Source organism: Paroedura picta, chromosome 7, assembly GCF_049243985.1.
Source record: "Paroedura picta isolate Pp20150507F chromosome 7, Ppicta_v3.0, whole genome shotgun sequence".
In the NCBI taxonomy this organism is placed as follows: domain Eukaryota; kingdom Metazoa; phylum Chordata; class Lepidosauria; order Squamata; family Gekkonidae; genus Paroedura; species Paroedura picta.
In genome coordinates this window covers 34,697,530-34,704,221 of record NC_135375.1, presented here as the reverse complement: position 1 = coordinate 34,704,221, position 6,692 = coordinate 34,697,530, and the positions used below count along the sequence as shown (strand labels likewise).

General features: G+C 56.6%; 1 long non-coding RNA gene across 1 annotated transcript; it reads left to right on the top strand.

The window, feature by feature from the left end:
* Positions 1 to 321: 321 nt before the first annotated feature.
* Positions 322 to 6,238, top strand: LOC143842356 (uncharacterized). The gene is made up of 2 exons (XR_013233073.1): positions 322 to 3,410; positions 4,204 to 6,238. It is a non-coding gene; the product is annotated as an uncharacterized LOC143842356 (long non-coding RNA).
* The last annotated feature ends 454 nt before the right edge of the window (positions 6,239 to 6,692 follow it).

The window sequence follows — 6,692 nt, the reverse complement described above, 5'->3', positions numbered from 1 at the left end:
GTTTTAGAAAAAGTTGACTGTGATGAGAAATGGGTGTATGAAAAGTTCACTGGTAGTTCAGGCATATGAAAGAGCACTTGCAGGAAATCTGTGGGAGAATAGTTAATCTGTGTTCTATCCCTGAGGAGTAGTGGTGTTAGGGTGGCAACAAAATGAAACAGTAGTCTTGTGACACCTTAAAGCAGACATCCTACCTTAAAGCAGACACCTTTCCCAGTACCCACTCAATGCTTAGAGAAAGTCATGAGGCAGGATAGGACCCTTATCCAGCAAGGGTTCTGATTGGCTGCTGGAGATTTGGCTGTTCAGATTAGGATAAAAAGCGGCGAAGACTTATCAGCAGCCGCCATTGATGCAGCGGAGGAGCGGGCGGCAAGAAGACACGTGGGGGTGGGGAGGTTCAAAGCCAGGAGGAAGGGCAGCTCTGCATGAGAGGATTGTGCTAGCCTGGTTGGCGCCTGGGCGTGGACTCAGGGCGCCTTAAAAGGCACCACGTGGAGGAGCCCTGCCTTTTGCACCAGGCTTGCCGCCCGAGCAGCTTGTCTGCTCGCAGCTGCAGAGTTTCTCGGCCGGGGAGGTCCCTTGGGGCAACAAGCTGTTGGAGTTCCTCCCTGGCCTTGAGACTCCTGAAGTCTGGCAGCGGAGCAGGAGTCTGGGGTCTCCTGCACAGCAAAGCCCTTCATCTGCGCTGGGGCTTTTTCGGGCTCTTTCAACCTTCCTGCCCCAGGAGCCCGTTTATTGTCTGCTGTGCCTTTAAGAGCAGCGCAGCCTGCTTTGCCTAAGCTCACCTCCTTCCCACTCACCGCTTCCAGCACGATCCCTTCCTCCAGGCCTCCAGGCCGTTTCCTTGCATATTCGGAGCCTCGTCAGAGTGAGTGAAAGATTGGAGCCCTCCAGCTTTTCCCTCAGCGGTTCTCTGTGAGTCGGCAGTCAGCCCGGGGTTGGGGGGGGGGGGGGGGAATGTGCTTGGTTTCTCCTGCCCAGCCAGGATCTACAGGGAAACGTGCACTTGGGAAAGCCTCCCCCCCCCCCCCCGTTCAATGGGAGATCCGGGGGAATGAGGAAGGAGAACAATGCACAGCAGCACTTGCCATCCACCTTCACCAGGGGTGAGAACTGGGGGGGGGGGGGCTTTCACCCCCAGGACCCTGGTTGCAAAACCCTGGCAACCCTCATCTTAGGGCCCTCAGGCATGCAGGATCAGATTCCTGGGGGAGGTGGGGGGCATTCAGACCTCCAGGGCAGCGGGTCTGGCATTGCACCTGAGAGGCCCTTTGTTCAAGCCCAGATACATTGGGCTGGGAGGGACCTGGATTGCCCCTGGCACACGAGGAGGCCTTCACTGTTGCCTGGATTGCTACAAACAAACAATGAGCAAAAACTACTGCTAGTGGATTTTTCTCCAGGCTAGCAAGTGGGATCTTCTATGTCATCTAGTCCAACCCCCTGCTTCAGGCAGCGGTCTTGATTTTAGGAGCACAGAGTTGGCAGGGATCTCAATGGCCATCTAAGCCAACCCCCTGCATCAGGCAGCGGTCTTGGTCATAGGAGCACAGACCTGGCAGGGATCCCTGGGGATCATCCAGTCCAACCCCCGGCTTTAAGTAGTAGCCTTGGTTTGCAGGGTCACAGAGCTGGCTGGATCTTCCTTCCATCTAGTCCAGCCCCCCCCCCCCCTGCTTCAGGCGGCAGTCACATTTTCTGGAGGCACAGAGCTGACAGGAACCTCCTTTGGGTCATCTGGTCCAGCCTCCTGCTTCAGGCAGTTGTTGTGGTTAGCAGGGACACAGAGCTGGCAGGAACCTCCTTTGGGTCATCGGCTCTAACCCCCTGCTTCTGGCAATGGTCTTGGTTTACAAGAGCACAGCTGGCAGGCACCTCCACGGCATGTAGTCCAACTCCCTGCTGGGGCATTGATCTTGGTTGCAGAAGCTCAGAGCTGGCAGGGACCCATAGGGTCATCTAGTCTTACCACCTGCTCAGGTAGTGGTCTCGGTTTGCGGGAGCTCAGAGTTGGTAGGGGCCCACAGGGTCATCCAGTCCGACTCCTTGCAATTGTGGCAAGCAAGGGCATTACAGCACTTAATGGGACCCTGGAGTATACAAAGGCAGTGGCTCGGTTCACAGGAGCCCTGAGCTGGCAGGGATCTCCAGGGCTATCTAGTCCAACCCCCACTTCCAGAAGTGGTCTAGTTACAGGAGCTCAGTGGGCAAAGACCTCCTGAGTCAGCTAGTCCAGGTCCCTGCTTCAGGCAGTGTTCTTGGTTGTTGGGGATCAGAACTGGCAGGGATCTCCATAATCATCTAGTCCAACCTCCTGCTTAAGGCAGCAGTCTTGGTGAGCGGGAGCTCAAAGCTGGCAGAGATCTCCTGGGTCTTCCAGTCCAACCCCCTGCTTCAGGCAGTGGTCTTGGTTTGCAGGAGCATAGAGTCGGGAGAGACCTCCAGGGTCATCCACTCCAAACCCCTGCCTTAGGCAGCAGTCTTAGTTTGTGGGAGCTCAGAGCTGTTGGGGAATTGCAGGGGCTTCCAGCCCAACCTCCTGTTTCCACAGAGGCAGGCTATTGCACACCAGCTCTGGGGGTCTCCAGCTGGGGAACCTGAATGGGTGGCCATTTTTGCTTGCTGGCATTTATCTATTTAATTATATATTTCTATACTGCCCTCCCCGGAGGCTCCCCGGAGGCCCTTGCATGGAGGGCAAGGGCCTCTTCTGCAGCAGTCTCGGGGGGCACACTCCTAGTGGGATGGATGGCCACAGGCGTTATCCTTGACAAACGTTGCCATGTGGACCAGCAGCGGTTATGGGGATTATACCCACCCAAATCCTCGGAGCTGTGGTACAGGTAAGGAATTATGCCTGACATTTGAATCCCGGCTTAGGCCATATGCAGTACAAGTCATATGGGGTATCAACCCCTCCCCCAGGGGAGCGGGGGTGCCACCCACCCCCTGGGTGGGGATTGAGGCCCTCAGAGGATCTCAGCTGGAGGCCGGTAGTCGGTGGCTGCCAGCTAGGGCTACACCTTTGTATTTGCCAGGTAATATGGACCCGTTGCCAGTGCTTGCATGCCTACAGCAGCAGTCGGGCATTGCCTGATGATTTCTGGGCAGGCCATGCCTTTCCACAAATGGTGTCAGAGTCACCACCTGGCCTTGCTTGGCGGGACAGCCAGCCCTAGGTTGCTTGCAGTTAATGGGCCAGCCTGGCTTGGAGGAGGGTGTCTTGCAGGTCCATCACGGCGGTGGCGTCGGCGTGGATGGGAGAGCAATACCGAGGGTCTCCCCAGGGCTTGGGCCCAGAATGCACTTGGCACAGGAAGTGGCTGCTTCAGGACTGTTGCACAAGAGATGCTGCTCCCTAGAGGCCAGTGGAAGTCTTTGGGCTGGGAAGTTAAGTAGCCCACAAGGTAAGGTGTGTTGCTCTCGGGGAGCATCCATCTGGACATTTGGTCTCAGTCATGACAGAATGCAGGTGGATCAGTGCACGTCGGACCACTTCTTCTGCGGGGGCCTCTTCATCCCATTCAGGGATTACACGGCTTCATATTTCTGCAGCAAAGTTTGTCCCCTCCATCACCTTGATGCCACTGCTGTCTCCAGTTGGCAGGGGTGGAATGCACATTACGTTCTGTGTATTAGTCCAGCATAGCTCAGGTCTCCATGCTGGCACCTGGGGTTGCCCCAGTAAGTCATCCGGGGGTCAAAGGTGATGCACATCATGATTTTGCAGGGGTCTCCTGCAAGGAGCAGCCCATTACTTGCTAAGCTGGTCATATACTGGCGAACTCTGTCCTTGGTCGCCTCCGACAGAATGTAGTGGTGGGGGCTGGGCTGCCCTCGCTCCAGCATTTTTGGGGTCTGGCAGCCTCAGGACCTGGGGTCCCTAGGGCCAGTTCGCGGGGACTGTACTTAGCCAGTGGGACAGCCAAATCACAGAGACCACATGACTTTAGCTGGTATTCCAGTCGAACCTAATCAGGGGTTGGCCCTGGGATCATGGCAATGGTGGGTCTGATTCACTGGTTTACCTGGATGGCATGACACTCAGATGTCAGATGGTAGGGTATGTTCAACCACAATGGGACTGCCCATGGCTGCACAACACTGTATCTGGGGGCACCAGGACGCTTGGGTTGGTGCCAATCAGTGTGATGATGCCCAGCAGTTTTTCTAGTAACGACCTTTTTGGTTACCTTCAAGGTAGCGGTCAATGGGGAGGAAAAAGCCAGGAATGGAGCATGGCGCCAAGCAGCGGACAGGATGGCATGCGGTAAGAGCAAGGAGGAGGTCCAGTTGTGGAGTCCAGAGGCATCACCTGGCCCAGACACTGCGGAGGGAGGCCGCTGCTTTCCTGGACATCATTGTGACAGAGGACTTCCTATACAAGCGTGCCGGCTGGCGTCTGTGTTTCCCGAAACCTAGACTGCTTGTTCTGGAATACTGGCCTGGCTATGGTTGCAGTGTGGAGCAGAGCACCAGGCCATGTTTAGCAGCAGCTGCTGTATGGAATTTTGCCAGCTTTGGCAGGGGCTGGGGTGTTGAGCCCTAGTAACTTCAAGGGGCACTTACAGTCCAGGCTGTGTGGCTGGGATGCCATGTTGCAAGAGGCAAATTCCCACGAGAGGCACACTGGGGGCGGACATTCCCCACAGAATGCCCACAGCGGGTGGAGCCAGGGTGAAACTCCAGCCAGAGTGCCAGGGGGATTTGGGATGTGGTTACCAATTGAAGCTCCCATGGTGGGGTGCGGTTCTGGAGTGTTGGCGGGAACGAGGCCAGGGGGCCTCGTTCTGGTGGCGGTTTTGGCATGGGATGGAGCCTGTTTGGGGGGAGTTCGGTCTGCGCATCGGACTCTCCAGGTTTGGGACCTCCCTACGAGGTGGCAGGTCTGCGAGCAGGGCCGACCCGGCTGGGAAGGCTTGGGGCTCGCAGTGCCAGGTAGCCCGGGGTGGGACCAAGAAGGAGGTGGGCACCTCTCCTTGGCACCCCGGGGCTTACAGTGCCGGGTGGCCTGGGGCGGTGGCCGAGGGAAGTGTGCACTTCCTCTTGGCGCCCCAGGTGGACACTTCCCTATGGTGGGAATCCAGTGGCAAGGGGACCCGCGTTCCTGGTGGGGGAACCGGGTGGGCCCCAGGGCGCCACTGGCTCTTCCTATGGATGGGATCCCAGCAGCAAGGAGGCCTGTGTTCCCAGCGGGGGATCCAGAAGGACTCCAGGGCGCTGCTGGGTCTGGGTTCTTGTGGTCTTCTGACTGCAAGTCAGGCTCCCTCTCCCATGCTGTGCCAACACTCCTGTGGAGTATTAATAAAGCTGTGGCCTTGTTTAAGCCAACTAAAATGTGTGAGTGTCTTCCTTGAGCCCAAAATGCCCTCCTGCAAGTCAAAAAGCGGCGAAGACTTATCAGCAGCCGCCATTGATGCAGCGGAGGAGCGGGCGGCAAGAAGACACGTGGGGGTGGGGAGGTTCAAAGCCAGGAGGAAGGGCAGCTCTGCATGAGAGGATTGTGCTAGCCTGGTTGGCGCCTGGGCGTGGACTCAGGGCGCCTTAAAAGGCACCACGTGGAGGAGCCCTGCCTTTTGCACCAGGCTTGCCGCCCGAGCAGCTTCCCTCCCACCCACCCTGTTTTGTTGGCTGTTAAGCTTATGTCTGTATGGCCACTGGCTGATGTCTTTATATTGCATTTTGTCACAGCTGGCGGTTTTGGCATGGGATGGAGCCTGTTTGGGGGGAGTTCGGTCTGCGCATCGGACTCTCCAGGTTTGGGACCTCCCTACGAGGTGGCAGGTCTGCGAGCAGGGCCGACCCGGCTGGGAAGGCTTGGGGCTCGCAGTGCCAGGTAGCCCGGGGTGGGACCAAGAAGGAGGTGGGCACCTCTCCTTGGCACCCCGGGGCTTACAGTGCCGGGTGGCCTGGGGCGGTGGCCGAGGGAAGTGTGCACTTCCTCTTGGTGCCCCAGGTGGACACTTCCCTATGGTGGGAATCCAGTGGCAAGGGGACCCGCGTTCCTGGTGGGGGAACCGGGTGGGCCCCAGGGCGCCACTGGCTCTTCCTATGGATGGGATCCCAGCAGCAAGGAGGCCTGTGTTCCCAGCGGGGGATCCAGAAGGACTCCAGGGCGCTGCTGGGTCTGGGTTCTTGTGGTCTTCTGACTGCAAGTCAGGCTCCCTCTCCCATGCTGTGCCAACACTCCTGTGGAGTATTAATAAAGCTGTGGCCTTGTTTAAGCCAACTAAAATGTGTGAGTGTCTTCCTTGAGCCCAAAATGCCCTCCTGCAAGTCAATATTGTTTCAACAGCAGATGGTACCACAGTGTTGGTTTGCTCTCTGTCACTCATATTTCCACTGTGTATTTTATTACCCATCTTTTCCTCTGCACTTGGGTTTCCTTTCTGTGTGTATCTCCACCTTTATGGCAGTCATTTTGTGGTTGGCTCTATCTTCTGGAACAGCCATTTTGTGGATCCTGCCATTAGCCTGTGTCAGATTAACAAAGGCGTCCACAGGGTCAAAAAAGTTGGGGATCCTTGCTCTAAACACTAACAAATGTTGATGCTAGCTCAGCAAATCGTTTCGTTATCAGACGAATGTGGTTGATGACCAGCTGCCAGATATTTGTTCACATAGTAGGGAGAAAATGGGGGTTAACAGCAGGGTCAAAAAGTAATTAGCTGCCTTTTGTGTGAACAAAC